This window comes from Etheostoma spectabile, chromosome 20 (assembly GCF_008692095.1).
Source record: "Etheostoma spectabile isolate EspeVRDwgs_2016 chromosome 20, UIUC_Espe_1.0, whole genome shotgun sequence".
In the NCBI taxonomy this organism is placed as follows: Eukaryota; Metazoa; Chordata; class Actinopteri; order Perciformes; family Percidae; genus Etheostoma; species Etheostoma spectabile.
In genome coordinates this window covers 24958797-24972155 of record NC_045752.1, presented here as the reverse complement: position 1 = coordinate 24972155, position 13359 = coordinate 24958797, and the positions used below count along the sequence as shown (strand labels likewise).

The 13359-nt window shown below is 40.6% G+C and overlaps 1 long non-coding RNA gene across 1 annotated transcript in view; it reads left to right on the top strand.

The window, feature by feature from the left end:
• The first annotated feature begins 711 nt into the window (after positions 1-711).
• The window catches only part of LOC116670629 (uncharacterized), a 13410-nt gene continuing 762 nt past the window's right edge, over positions 712-13359 (top strand). Inside the window, exons 1-2 of the long non-coding RNA XR_004327083.1 lie at positions 712-813; positions 1610-1617. This is a non-coding gene — a long non-coding RNA (uncharacterized LOC116670629). The remainder of the gene's footprint in view (positions 814-1609; positions 1618-13359) is intronic.

Genomic DNA, 13359 nt, shown 5'->3' with positions numbered 1-13359 from the left:
GCGGACTTCTCAGTAATGTACCACAACGTTCACTCATCCCCCCCCCCCCACCCCCCCCCCCCTCCCCTCCTCCACACAGTTGCGTAATCAAGGAGGACACGGAAGATTAAAAACATGATGGACCTCTTCGGAAAGAGCTCCTTGTCTTCACTGCTTTCTGCGCACGAAAATGTCACCGGACAACACAATTTCTGAACATAGCCATACTAGAATACAGAGAGAGTTTCATGGAGCTGATAGTCTTAATCTTTGTATGAAGTCAGTTATATTATAACATACGTTCATTAATATAAAATTACGCACTAAAGCTTTAAGACTTATGCTGACTCTGATCACCCCCCATTAACTATGCACACAGTTGATGGAGCCACAGCTGCGGTGTGCTTCATCTGTATTATGCCTGCTTTTGCTGCTAAAATCATTTTTGTGTGATTCCCATTGGAGAAAAAAAAATATATAGGAAGAAATCAAGTTCCTAGTTTTTTAAAGGTTTTATAAGTACTACGGTTTTATATATCATTTTATGTATGATGTTTATCTACCGTCATTTCTTCTTACATACTGTTTTTCATAGAGTACATTGTGACCATTGTTCTCCATCTGACAACCTCTTATATTATTTCCTTTCCATATGTGTCTCAGCCCTGGAAGTGTTTGTGTTACACAATTGAATCCCAGTAGATTTAATTGGCATTTTATTACGATCAACAGAAAGACAATGTAATGTTAAGTGAAAACAAATCTTTCCAATGTGATCAACCTATCCCAGTCTGTGTTCAGTAAATGCACCTTTGGATACAGTTCCAACCTATGGTTAGATTGAAAGGTCTTGGTAGGTTAAGCTTCGCACATCGGTTCCGTTCAGAAACCAGGTTTAGTGAACTCTGAGTTAGTTAACCCAGAGATGAGGAAACTCTGGGTTTTCTGTTTCAGAAAAGGAGTAATCAAAGTTGAGAGAGAGGGGGAACTCCACCCGTTTCAGAAGAGAGGTAACTTATCCTCAGAATCGTTAATAGTAACTGAGCCTGGAAATTAACCTGGTCGGGAGCAGTTTTCTTTTCTCAGCTCCTCCCTCGACTCTTTCTTTCCTCATTCATTATGCAGTCTGTATCAGTCTCCTCCCTCTGAATCAGCACCTATCTTTCCTCTTCGTTCATTCAGTCTGTATCAGTCTCCTCCCTCTGAATCAGCACTCTATCTTCCTCATTCGTCATTCAGTCTTACAGGCACATTTTAGTGCAGTTTTATCTGCTAATAAATAAAACATTTGTTGTTTATTACGGTGTTAGGGAGACTATACGTCAGGAGATGAATTGAGGCCCCGACTATAGATGTGATTTCTTCCAGATAACACCTATTTGAGCGGATTATTTTTCTCCCCAGTCTATCAGTTTATGTACCTACATAACGTTATCCATCCTCATATTCTTCACTCACGGGCTTCATCCAGGACATTCTTGTGTTCCGTTTTTTTGCAGACGCCAGTGTGACTAGCTCTGAAGCTCTGAAACGTGGTGTTAAACGTTTGTTAGTGTTCCCTGGACATACCAAGCAGAGATATTTAAAAAGGAGTTCCACAGTGTCAGGTGAATGACGTAAACCCTTTGAGGTAAATGTGTAAATTAGACCTGTTAATGAAATGGTGCTGCAGCCTCAGATGGAATTTGTAGGCCTAGGATTTTTTTGCCAACAGGATTGCACCTAATTAATAGATTATAGGTTCAGTACCATTCACCAGTAATATTATCCTATACACGTGTATTATACACTATATGGAACTTAGCATTTACTCTTTCAGCATTTTTCTCCCATCAAATTCTCTTTCTGTTGTAGCAGTTTGTGTGTTTTTTTTAAAACTAAATACATGTTCAAACACGCTATATGTGTGCATGAGTCTTCTGGCCACCATCTGGTTGTTACCATGGTGAATCGTAGTATCATGGCTCCATTCATCTGCTTAACTCTGAGTGAACCACTCAGGGTAAATCAACTCAGAGTCAGGGTTAGACTCGAGTTCGTTAAACCTCCTCCTGAAACGGACCCCTGACACTAAAATATTGTCAATGCTGTCAGCATGTAGAAGATCACAATAACAGCTTTTTTTAAGGATTAACCACAATTTCCTTAATGGGTTGAGATCGGGTCTCTGACTGTATTCGTTGTTTTGAAGCTATTCCTGTGTAGCGTTGTCTACGTTGTCTGCTGGAACAAATCTGCCAAGTGTCCGCATGTGGTTTTCCCACAGGTTTTCTTTGTATTCATTCCCCCTCCCCTCACTAGCCTGCCGCAGAGAAGCCAAATCCTACATAGTGATGCTGCCACTGCCAGTTCACGGTGGGAATGGTATTTTGATGATGGTGTGGATGGTGCTTAGTCTAACAGACAAAACATCTTTTGTTAGTTTTGGTCTCATCAGGGGATGAACCTTCTTCCAACTGAGTCAGGGTGTTTCATGTGCTTCTGGGAAACTGTAGTCCAGACGTCAGGAGATGTCAGAGAGTATTATTTTCTTTACCAATCTCCCATAATGCTGGCAGTGGCAAACCTCCCTCACAACTCTCCTTGCAAATTATTCAGTTTGTGAGCATGCCCTGCTTAAGAAGACCTGAGCTTCCCTTAAATAACACAGTTTTTCTATGCTCTAATGCTATGATAACATCCAATCTAATTCAATGTAATTCAATTCAACTGTATTTATAGTGTCAAATCAAAACAAGACAAAACACTTTACACATAGAGTAGGTCTAGACCACACACCCTATAATTTTCAAGGACCCAACAATTCAGTAATTCCCCAAGAGCAAGCATTTAGTGAGACTGTGGCAAGGAAAAAACTCTATGGAAGAAACCTGGACCGACCCAGGCTCTTGGCGCGTGTCTGATGGGCCGGTTGGGGGGGTAGTACAGTGGCATAATAGTCATTATAAGATAATGAACTATGACTAGAATGTAGTTGTAGTAGTTCACACTGTGCAATAGCACTGCGGGGCGTTACTAGGTGTAGCGGCACCGCCGGTCATGGCAGTGCGTAGCCTGGCACGGGACCACCCGACAGCTGCAGCCATGATTTATTTGCCATCCTATCCAAGTAAACTGCAGGGCGAACAAATCATAAGACTCCGGGAATAAGCTCCCCAGAGTAAGTATAGTACAAACACTGTCATTGGTCATTGTGTCGCTCTGCACTTTACCTTCTGCAGTAAGGCATTTTACCATCTATCATCAATCTGGAAGGTGTGTCTGATGTACTATGGTTCATGACAGCTTTCATGTGTGCATTGTGCATGCATTTGGGTGTCAGATCATGATTTCTCTCCAGTTGCTGGCTACTGGATTTCACATCCTACACATTCAGCCCAGCAGCCTCCTCTCTCATCACTTCTGCCATTAAAGCTTAGTATCCCCTGCATGCAGGAAGATCACCTTTGTGAAGCAATTTTCTGCTGAATGTCAGTCGATGTTGAGAATAAGAGGGGAAGTAGCAACCCTCCCCGTATGGATATTTCCATAGAATCACGCGGTGAATGGTACAAACAGTTCCAAATTCATCTTATTAAACTACTGGCCTGATTTTATGTAATTTGGTCAGGTGTTTTGGAATGAATCTAAGTCACAGGGGCCGATACACTTCTTATATTCACTTTAGTTAACAATGCGAGATAGGGCAAGGTTTGACTCCCGAGTGCCCTTCTAGTTTCCCATTGATATTTTGGTAGTAGACTGCAATAGCCAATAATCTCTTGTCTCTCAGCCTTTCTCTCTCCCTCCAAAGCGTCCATGTTTTTTTTTATGAAGTATTTTGCCTACTATTTGACCACTTTAATGCTGTATTTCAGCTACGAAGCCTACCACCTAGATGTTTTGTTTCTCGTAGAGTTTTTCTTCCATCCATCCATGAATTTGTGCATTTTCAATCATCCTTTTTATGAGTTTGACTGTTGCTTTGTCTTCATGGTTGTCGCCACGACACTGAGTCCCACAAAGTTGGTCCCTCCAATCAATGAAACCTGGATTACACACTGGTGTGTCAGTTTTACTAAACTGCTGCACAGTGATGATTTTGCCTGTCGTATTAAGGGTGAAATATTATGCAAACATTATTTTTTATTCATGTAGATCATTTTGTAACAGACTGTTTCACTTTGACACTAAAAGCCAATGTAAAAAAAAAAATCACATTAAAGCTACTTTGATGTACTTTTTGCCCTGTCTTGCCCTACATGTTGTGGAGGTTTGGCGGTACACATGAATGAATACCTGAAAACTGTACTCAGGCCAGTAAGAGGCCTTCACCTCTAAATGCTGCACTTCCCTTCTGAAACCAAACCTTTCCATGGGTCAGGGAAGAGAGACATACATTTTGTGGATAGGTTCTGCTACACTGTAACTTAAATGTTAGGAAAAGATGCTGGTTGTGGTTAAATGTTGAAAAAGTAAACAAGCCATGTCCCGTGCTTCCAGTCAGCGTTGTCACAACTCCCGGACCTAACCATGTGTTTTGCATTGCCTTAACAGATCATTATCTTTGCTCAAATCTTTTCTATTGCATTCAAAACCATCAATAGTGCTACACGTATACACCATCAACAGTTGTAAATAATTGTACACACGTAGAATTTGTGGTAGCTTTAAACCCTAAGATGGTATTGCAGTGTGGTCACTACCACTGCCAGTAGCAATTAATAGCTTTGATGTAAGCACAGTGACAAAAAGATCTTTTAGTGTAAAGAACATGTCTATATAAAGAATATATGTGGATTCCTAGTCTTACAAAAGAAGTTCTATGGGGATGATGTACATTCTCAGGAATACGTTTGCATATTTTCAAAAACAAAACTGGTTCAAACATGACTTGGATATAAGCTAATCCAAAAGAGCATGGCAGGCCTAAATAGGGAAGAACTCTAATACGTAGTAGCAGTGGCAGTTTTCTTGCAGTTCACTGTGAGCACTGTCTTTACATGACACGACCCTACTCACAGCAGAGTACTGTTCTGTGTGGGGTCAACATAACATGAACGGAATGGACCGTGAAGACCTCTGCTTGTCATGTTTCATAAAGAAGGTCCAATTGATTTTCACCTTCAAATGTTATACATCTTAACAAACATTTCTATGTAGACGTCAGTTGGGTTCAAATTTTTTGATTTGATGACATGAACCATTAATATGCGTAAAATATAATATTCTCATATTAATGCTAAAGTAATAGCATGTAGCACCAAGGACATACAGATGGTTGTTCTGGTTCAGTGACAAAGGTGTGCTATGAAAACCTTTGAAAAGAGTCCCTGACGCGTCTCTGGTTGGATAGTGAACGCACCTTCAACATTACACAGAACCTTTCATCTGTTTTTGTCATCTGCTAAAACTACTTAGACAACTCAGTTTTCCATGTCATCTACTGCTCTTTTTCATTACAGCTTAGTGCAATGGCTTTTTTTCTCACTTGTCAAAAAAGAAATAAATGTAAAAATAAGGAAATGTTTTTTTTGCTGAAACTGCTTATATGTTGTCTTTATGTCCCAAATGAATCTGGATGCCAGAAACAAAGCCTCCCCCCTTTTTTTGCTAAATGAATATGACTCCAGTAGTCTTCGAAGTCTCATCAAAAATAAGTAAGCAAAATGGACACGGAGATCTTAGACTAAATAATATGTGTTTAATTTGCTACAAAGGCCCAAAACACTTCCATTGGAGACGCAAAGTATAAAAAGAGAACCCCAAATACATCAAGAAATACTTCATATCCTGAGGCACCACTAATGGAATGGCGAGCGAAAGAGAGAGACTAGACAGCGATGTGTGTGGGAAGAAAAGTGGAGTAAGGGGCCGCCTACACCAGAATATAACTGCATAGTTTTTTACAATACACAACTATATGACAGCAGCAATGCCAACAATAATTTTGGATCACTTTTGAGATCTGGGGCCAGATTAGAGGTCACTGGCGTGTTGTGACCTTTTAAAAAAAATATATTTTTCCAAATTTGAATTTTGAAAGTATTTCTCAGGTCACAGAAACACTGAGAGTGAATGTTTGGATATATGTCGGTATTCGTCTTCGTTCAGGGCTGTGCACGGATCTGGCCCTCCCTCCCCCCCCCAGTTGCCTCCGACCCCGCTCTCTGGAGCTCTGTGCGGAGAGTTGGCAGCACGAAGTTTCTTCCGTAAACAATAACCTCTTTTAGGTTTACAAATACCCAAATATGTAGGATAATACAAGTGGCATTCCTGTAATCTATAATTTACTTCTTTGATAGTAACATGTATGTGCCTATGCACCATTATTTGTTCATCAGTGTGGATGCTCTCTTAGTTAGCCTATATGTCAGATGGATGAGAGGGTGTCTGAATTTCAGTGGGCCTACCTGGTTTTATGGCATATAAAAAAGTAAAGTACATACAAACACTTACAAAACAATGCAAATAAGTCAAATCTAATACAAATGGATGTACAAAAGGGGAACGTGCCAGCCTACCGACTCCCCTTGATTGACACTCTGCACACACTCCAACCACTTTCATTAATCTTCTCCCCCCCCTGTGTATGTATGCAAAAAGACTCTTAATATGTCTGAGTCTAATCGGTTGCATGTTTTCAGGCTAAAGGAGCTTCACACACAACCTTATCAGAGAGTAATATTTCCACTGTAGTGTTGTAGAGTTAGACTATATATTTATGTTGTCTTGATTTGGGTTATTTACATTTATAGAGTGTTGTAATCTGGTTCTTCAAGTAAATTTTAGCACACCATAGTCACGTAATAAACAATTCCACAGAATTGTGGCAGTGAAAATGCTGATTGGCTTTGAAAACAACAAGGCTGGTGATCAGAAAAGTTAATATCAAGCCCTGCATAAAACATATTATGCTTACTTATACACCCACCTATATCCTGCTACTATTAATGTACCCACCTGTGAAATATAACACATTTTCTGGGGCCCATGTGGTAGCGTGTGGTAAAATACTTTGGAAGAAATTCTGTCTTGCAGAATCTTCAAAACTGACGTGTTCTTCTCGAGACTGAACTTCAAAAATACTCTCTCTCACACTCAGTTTTGTAAGGAAAAGCCTTAGGGTTCATGTGACAGTCTCTGAAAGTCTCTCTGGCTGACCCTGGTGCATCCAGCTGACTTTTGTTCATTCAGATTTACCGCTTAATCCAAGGATAAGAGCATGGCGAGTAGGACAGAGACTAGTGAAGAATACATTAGGAAAAGGAAGGAGGGGTGAGTGCATTTAGTCACATATCTGCCTTTCAAACCAGCCCTTTTTCCAAGTGTGTTCTTCCCTGTAAACAAAAGTCCTCTATACACTTACGTCTTTTCTTCCATGTTTTTCCTTTTTACACTCTCACCTTCGCCTGTACCCTCCCCCGCCGGTCTAGTCAAATGCTGCAACTCCTCCCCCTCTAACTATAAGCTTTATCAAAGAGGAAGTTTTCAAGTTTACCACCCTCACCACTCTAATGTGGTGACTGGCTCTGCCCCAGAACCCAGACTGGAGTTGGTTCCACAGGCGATGGCCCTGATAGCTAAAGGCTCTGGCTCCCATTCTACTTTTGAGACTTTAGGAAATAACTCTGAATTCTGGCTTTCTAGGTCAGGAGAAGGATTTTAAAATTCATCGCCTACAGGCCACTGGTATAAGGAACTACAAAGTCCACGTGAAGTAACAAAAGCTGGACTAGTTTTCAGCATCTTTTTGAGACAGGTGTTCCTAATATTGGCAATGCTACACACTAAAAAAAGCTGTTCTTGATTTGTGTTTTAGGAGACCAAAACCATCCAGAGTACTATATCTTAGATAATGAAGTTCGGAGGTGTGTAGGGCCAAGCACATAACTTCAGTTTTGTCTGAGTTAAAACATCAGAAAAGTGTAGGTCATCCGACTTTAAGTCTGTTTTAACATTGAAAGTTAATAGTGTTTCCTAACAATACTGCCTAGAGGAAGCTACTGCATGGTAAACAAGAATTGGTCATGGCAAAGTGTATATGTCACATGCCTTGGTTGTGGGAAGATCAACACTGTTCCTGACCAAGACCCCTAGTTGCTCAAAAGGAACCACCTCTGATATATAAACAAAATTGTAGGTTCTTGGATAAAGAGTCAATAAATGACATGTAATGTAATGTCATGGCTAACTTAGTGTGCCTGGAAGATACATGGTTAACATAACAAATGATATCAAATCAATCAATTAATTAATTAAATAGGACTTGAACCAGCTTAGCGTAATCCTTTATGCCAACTAAATGTGTACAGTCTCGGTACAGGAAACAGCACAGGAAAAAAACACAAACGTGAGATATTATTTCCTGTGTTGCTCCAGGTTTGAGAGACTGCCAGACATTGCTAGATGGTATTAGTTTTCTGAGTTTTTACCTGCATTAAAACGTCACTCAGGGAGTTAAGTCTCCAGCCTGGCACTAGAACTACGGTGACTGACTGGGATGAGAAGAGGAGGAAAGGCCAGCAGCCGAATAATTACGAACCTGACAGACGTGAGAGGGCAATGAGGAATTGTCAAGATTGTGGGGAGTCTCCTTCATTTATCTCCTTTATTTAGCAACGCGCAGTGCATACAAGACTTACTTTTTACTGTCATGAATAGCACGAGTGAACGTCAACGTTTTCTCTCGATCTAGTGACAGATCATGTGTTAGTTCAGATAAGACTGTGTAGTTTGAATGTTTATTACCAACAATCAATAAGTGCAAATGTTGTAAAATAAACCTGCAACATGGGCTTTAATTTCTTTTTGTCCCATTCTTTTTTTTCTCATTTTAAGTTAATATCAACATGAAAAAGGAGATCGGCTTGCTTTATGCAAATGGTTTTTTTTATAATGATAGCCTTTATTATTAGACTCAGGTCCATAAAAAGAACAAAAACAGAAAAAAGATACAGATACGCAGATAGACACCAATTACCAAACAGCTATACCAGTGATCCCATAGGGTGATTGGTATTGCAAAGCACTGAACCTCGGGTCAATCAGATGTGAAATCACAGAGTTACAAGAAGAATTCAGGCAACCAATCATTTATACATCAGATTCCTCAGTAAAGCAGAGAATGTAATAACTCCTGCTTGACAGAACAATCACTGGCACTACACCCCTGGGTTTGCTGAGTAGAATGTGCAAGCATCATTATAAGACATCTGCAGCCTTTGAAGCTTGCCTTTTTGAACTTGACCCATACGGGGGCAGTGCAAAAAGCAGTACATCTGCTTTAAGATGCAAGGTTCCATGGAATGCAAACAGATTTATTAACTGAAGAGGGGAAGTGTGGAGGCAAACACCGAGACAGAGACAAACGGAAACACCTATGACCACCAAGAGAACTTCCTGGAAGCATGTTAGCCTGTATATTAACATGCAATGCTGCTATACATGTCCTCATCTCATTCAATATATATGCACTCACCTAAGAATTATTAGGAACACCTGTTCAATTACTCAATGCAATTATCTATCAACAACTACATGGCAGTGCTTCAATGTATTTAGGGATTGGTCTGGTCAAGACATCTCTGAACCTCAAACTGAATGTCAGAATGGGAAAGAAAGGGGATTTAGCAATTTTGGAGCGTGGCATGGTTCATGTTGCCAGACAGGCCGGTCTGGAGTATTTCCACGTCTGCTCAGTTACTGGGATTTTCCCCAAAACCATTTCTAGGTTTATAAAGATGGTGTGAAAAGAGAAAACATCCAGTATGCGGCAGTCCTGTGGGTGCGAAATGCCTTGTTATGCTAGATGTCGGATGAGAATGGGCCGATCTGATTCAAGCTGTAGAAAGCAACTTTGACTGAAATAACCACCTTTAAAACCGAGGTGGCAGCAAAGCATTGTGAAGCCACACACACCAACCTTAGGCGATGGGCTACAACAAGCAGAAGCCCCACCGGTCCCACTCATCTCCCTACAAACAGGAAAAAGAGCTACAATTTGCAAGAGCTTACCAAAATTGGAGAGTTGAGACTGGAAAAATTTGCTGGTCTGATGAGTCTCGATTTCTGTTGGAACTTCAATGTAGAGTCAGAATTTGGCATAAACAGAATGAGAACATGGATCCATCATGCCTTGTTACCACTGTGCAGGCTGGTGGTGTAATGGTGTGGGGGACACTTTAGGCCCCTTAGTGCCAATTGGCATTGTTTAATGCCACAGCCTACCTGAGCATTGTTTCTGACCATGTCCATCCCTTAATGGCCACCATGTACCCACCTCACCAGATCTCAACCTAATAAGAGCATCTTTGGATGTGGTGGAACAGGACGTCGTGCCTTGGGTGTGCATCCCACAAATCTCCATCAACTGCAAGATCTATCCTATCAATATGGGCCACCATTTCTAAAGAATGCTTTCAACACCTTACTGAATCAATGCCACGAGAATAAGGCAGTTGAAGGCGAAAGGGGGTCGAAACCAGTATTAGTATGTGTTTCCTAATAACCTGTAGGTGATGTATATATACATAACATTCCCTTGGAGGGGGGGGGAAGGGAGAATTGCATCAGTTGTGTGCTTGGCCATCATGTGGTTCCGAAAAAACATATTGACACTGTAAAATGGTTTGCGTTAACGCCGTTACTAACCGTTTAACGCATTAAAATAAAGTTGGTACTTTTCACATTAAGCGTAAATTAAGTACAGTAAATAATTGTAATAAAGTATAATCACACTATAATTGACAATTTCATTTAGACTGTGTAAACTGAACATTAATTTCTTATTTAAGTGCTTAATCAAAAAGAAATCAGAATCAGAAATCTTATTGATCCCCAAGGGAACTGTGTTACTTTACTATAGTAAAAGAGTAGAAATTAAATAAGAAAAAATAAGGATTGTACGGTATTTACATAGTTAAGGATATTTGATACATATTTACATAATTAACATAATTAAGAGTTGCAATGGTGAAAAATACAATAAATAAATAAATAACATATAATTAATAGTATAGTAGCAGTTGAGTATTGCACATATTCAGGCTAGTGTTTATTGCACAAAACATAAGATTTTCCAGTTTCAACCTCTCAACTGTCTGTGTGTCAGACACTTCGAGGAGGAGTTATAAGTTTGATCCACAGGCAGGAATGACTTCCTGTACGCTCTGTGGTGCTTTTGGGAGAATGAGTCTGTCACTGAAAGTGCTCCTGTGTTGAGTTGCAAGCCATGAGTGGGTGCATGACATTTGTCCAAGATGGCATTAGTTTGGACAGTGTCCTCCTCTCCACACCACGCGCAGAGAGTCAGCTCCACCCACACAACTTCACTGGCCTTGCGGATCAGTTTGTTGAGTCTGTTGGCGTCCGCTACCCTCCAGCCTCTGCCCCAGCATGCAACAGCAAGAGGACAGCACTGGACACCACAACACTCTAGAACATCCTCACATCATCCTGCAGATGTTGAAGGACCTCAGCCTCCTTAGAAAATAGACCGGCTTTGGCCCTCCTGTAGAGGGCTTGATTTTCTTGGCCCAGTCCAGTTTATTGTCAAGTGTAGTCCCAGGTATTTGTAGTCCTCCCAATGTCCCCACTGACCCCTTGATGAAACAGGCTCACTGTTCCTGGCTCTCTCCACAGATTCACCACCAGCTCTTAGTCTTTGTCACGTTGAGCTGTGAGATGGTTCTGCTCACACACTGTCAAAGTCCCCCACCACACTCTGTACTCAGCCTCGTCACCCTTGCTGATACATCCACCCAGCAGAGTCATCAGAAAACTTCTGAATGGCAGGACTCTGTGTGGGAGTTGAAGAAAAACACCTTTTACAACATTGCAACTGTAAGGTACTTTTAATTGATTATTTTCATCCTGTCACCTGCTTGACAGAGATGGGCTTAAGGTTTAGCGCCGGCTCTATTTTGCCTGTGGTGAAAAATTGTAATAATCATAGTATCAATTCTAAGCAAAAAAATCGTGATTCATATTTTTCCCTGAATCGTCGGCCTACCTGTTAGCATAATATGTCAGGGCCTGTGTGCCTGTCACTCGTCTTTTCTTTAGGAAAAACAACACTTCCATGCATTACATAGTAGACATATGTTATACAGATATACAGTAGCTATGATTTATCATTGGCCGGCATGGTCGGGCTGAAAGAGGCGCTAGAAGGAGCAAATGCTACAATATAGCCCAGAAGAACCACTACTAGTCGCATGCTCATTTTCAATGTCCTATACGCCACACACACCAGGCAGGCAATCCTACAGGCTCGAGGAAATCTCGTCCATGTCGGGGCAGAAAGATTTCCTTTTCCCTGACTAGCAACTTAATGGTCAGAAGCGCCAAGCCTTCTACCAACCATGGACTCAGCACCAAGTCAGGTCTGGATTTTTTTTCCGCTTTACCCAGCAACACTGAGATCAAGGATCGCTCCCGTCACGGAGAGTACAGTGGAAGAAGATCAGGATTAAAACAACGGCCTGATAACTTGGTCTTAGTCTCTTGACGTGTCCAAGTTTTATTTTATTGCACTTTTTTTTTATACGATTACAGAGACTGTGTTTTGAATGACGTACTGTCCTATTTAACATAGCCTAGGTTACTTAGGACACTCCTATCTCTTCTATTGTGCTTCTATTTTGTGCTTTTTGTTTCCTGTGTTTTGTAGACAAGAAATGTGTTTATTTTAAGTCAATTTAGGGGAATCAGTGTCAGAAAGATATAAAAAACATTCTGAAACAGAAATTGGAATTTCTTATTCACACAGCAAACAGCGCTATTACTTTCAGGGTGCAGACCTATTCATTAATTCAATTCAATTTTATTTATAGTATCAATTCATAACAATCGTTATCTCGAGACCTTTACAGATGGAGCAGGTCCAGCTGAAGAGTCTTTATGGACTTTTTCGAGCAGCTTGATAATAAAAATTGCGTAATCCAGCGTAGAAGTAACAAATGCATGGACTAGTTTTTTTCTGCATCATTTTTAGACGATATTCCTGATTTTTGCAATATTACTTGGTGAAAAAAGGCAATCCTTGAAATTTGCTTTAGTGAATTAAAGGACATGTCCTGATCAAAGACTCTCCAGTCCTCACGTGGTGCTGGAGGCCAGGGTGATGCCATCCAGAGTAACTATCTCTTGGATAATGCGTCACGGAGGTGCTCGGGCCCCAGAGCTAACTCAGTTTTACTGAGTTTAATATTAGAAATTACAGGTCATATCCAGGTTTTAATATCCTGAAGGCACATTTGAAGTTTTGCTAACTGATTAGTTTCATCCAGCTTGATCAATAGATATAATTGAGTATCATCTGCATAACAATGAAAGTTTATGAAGTGCTTCCTGATAATATTGCCTAAAGGAAGCATATATAAAGTGAACAGGATTGGA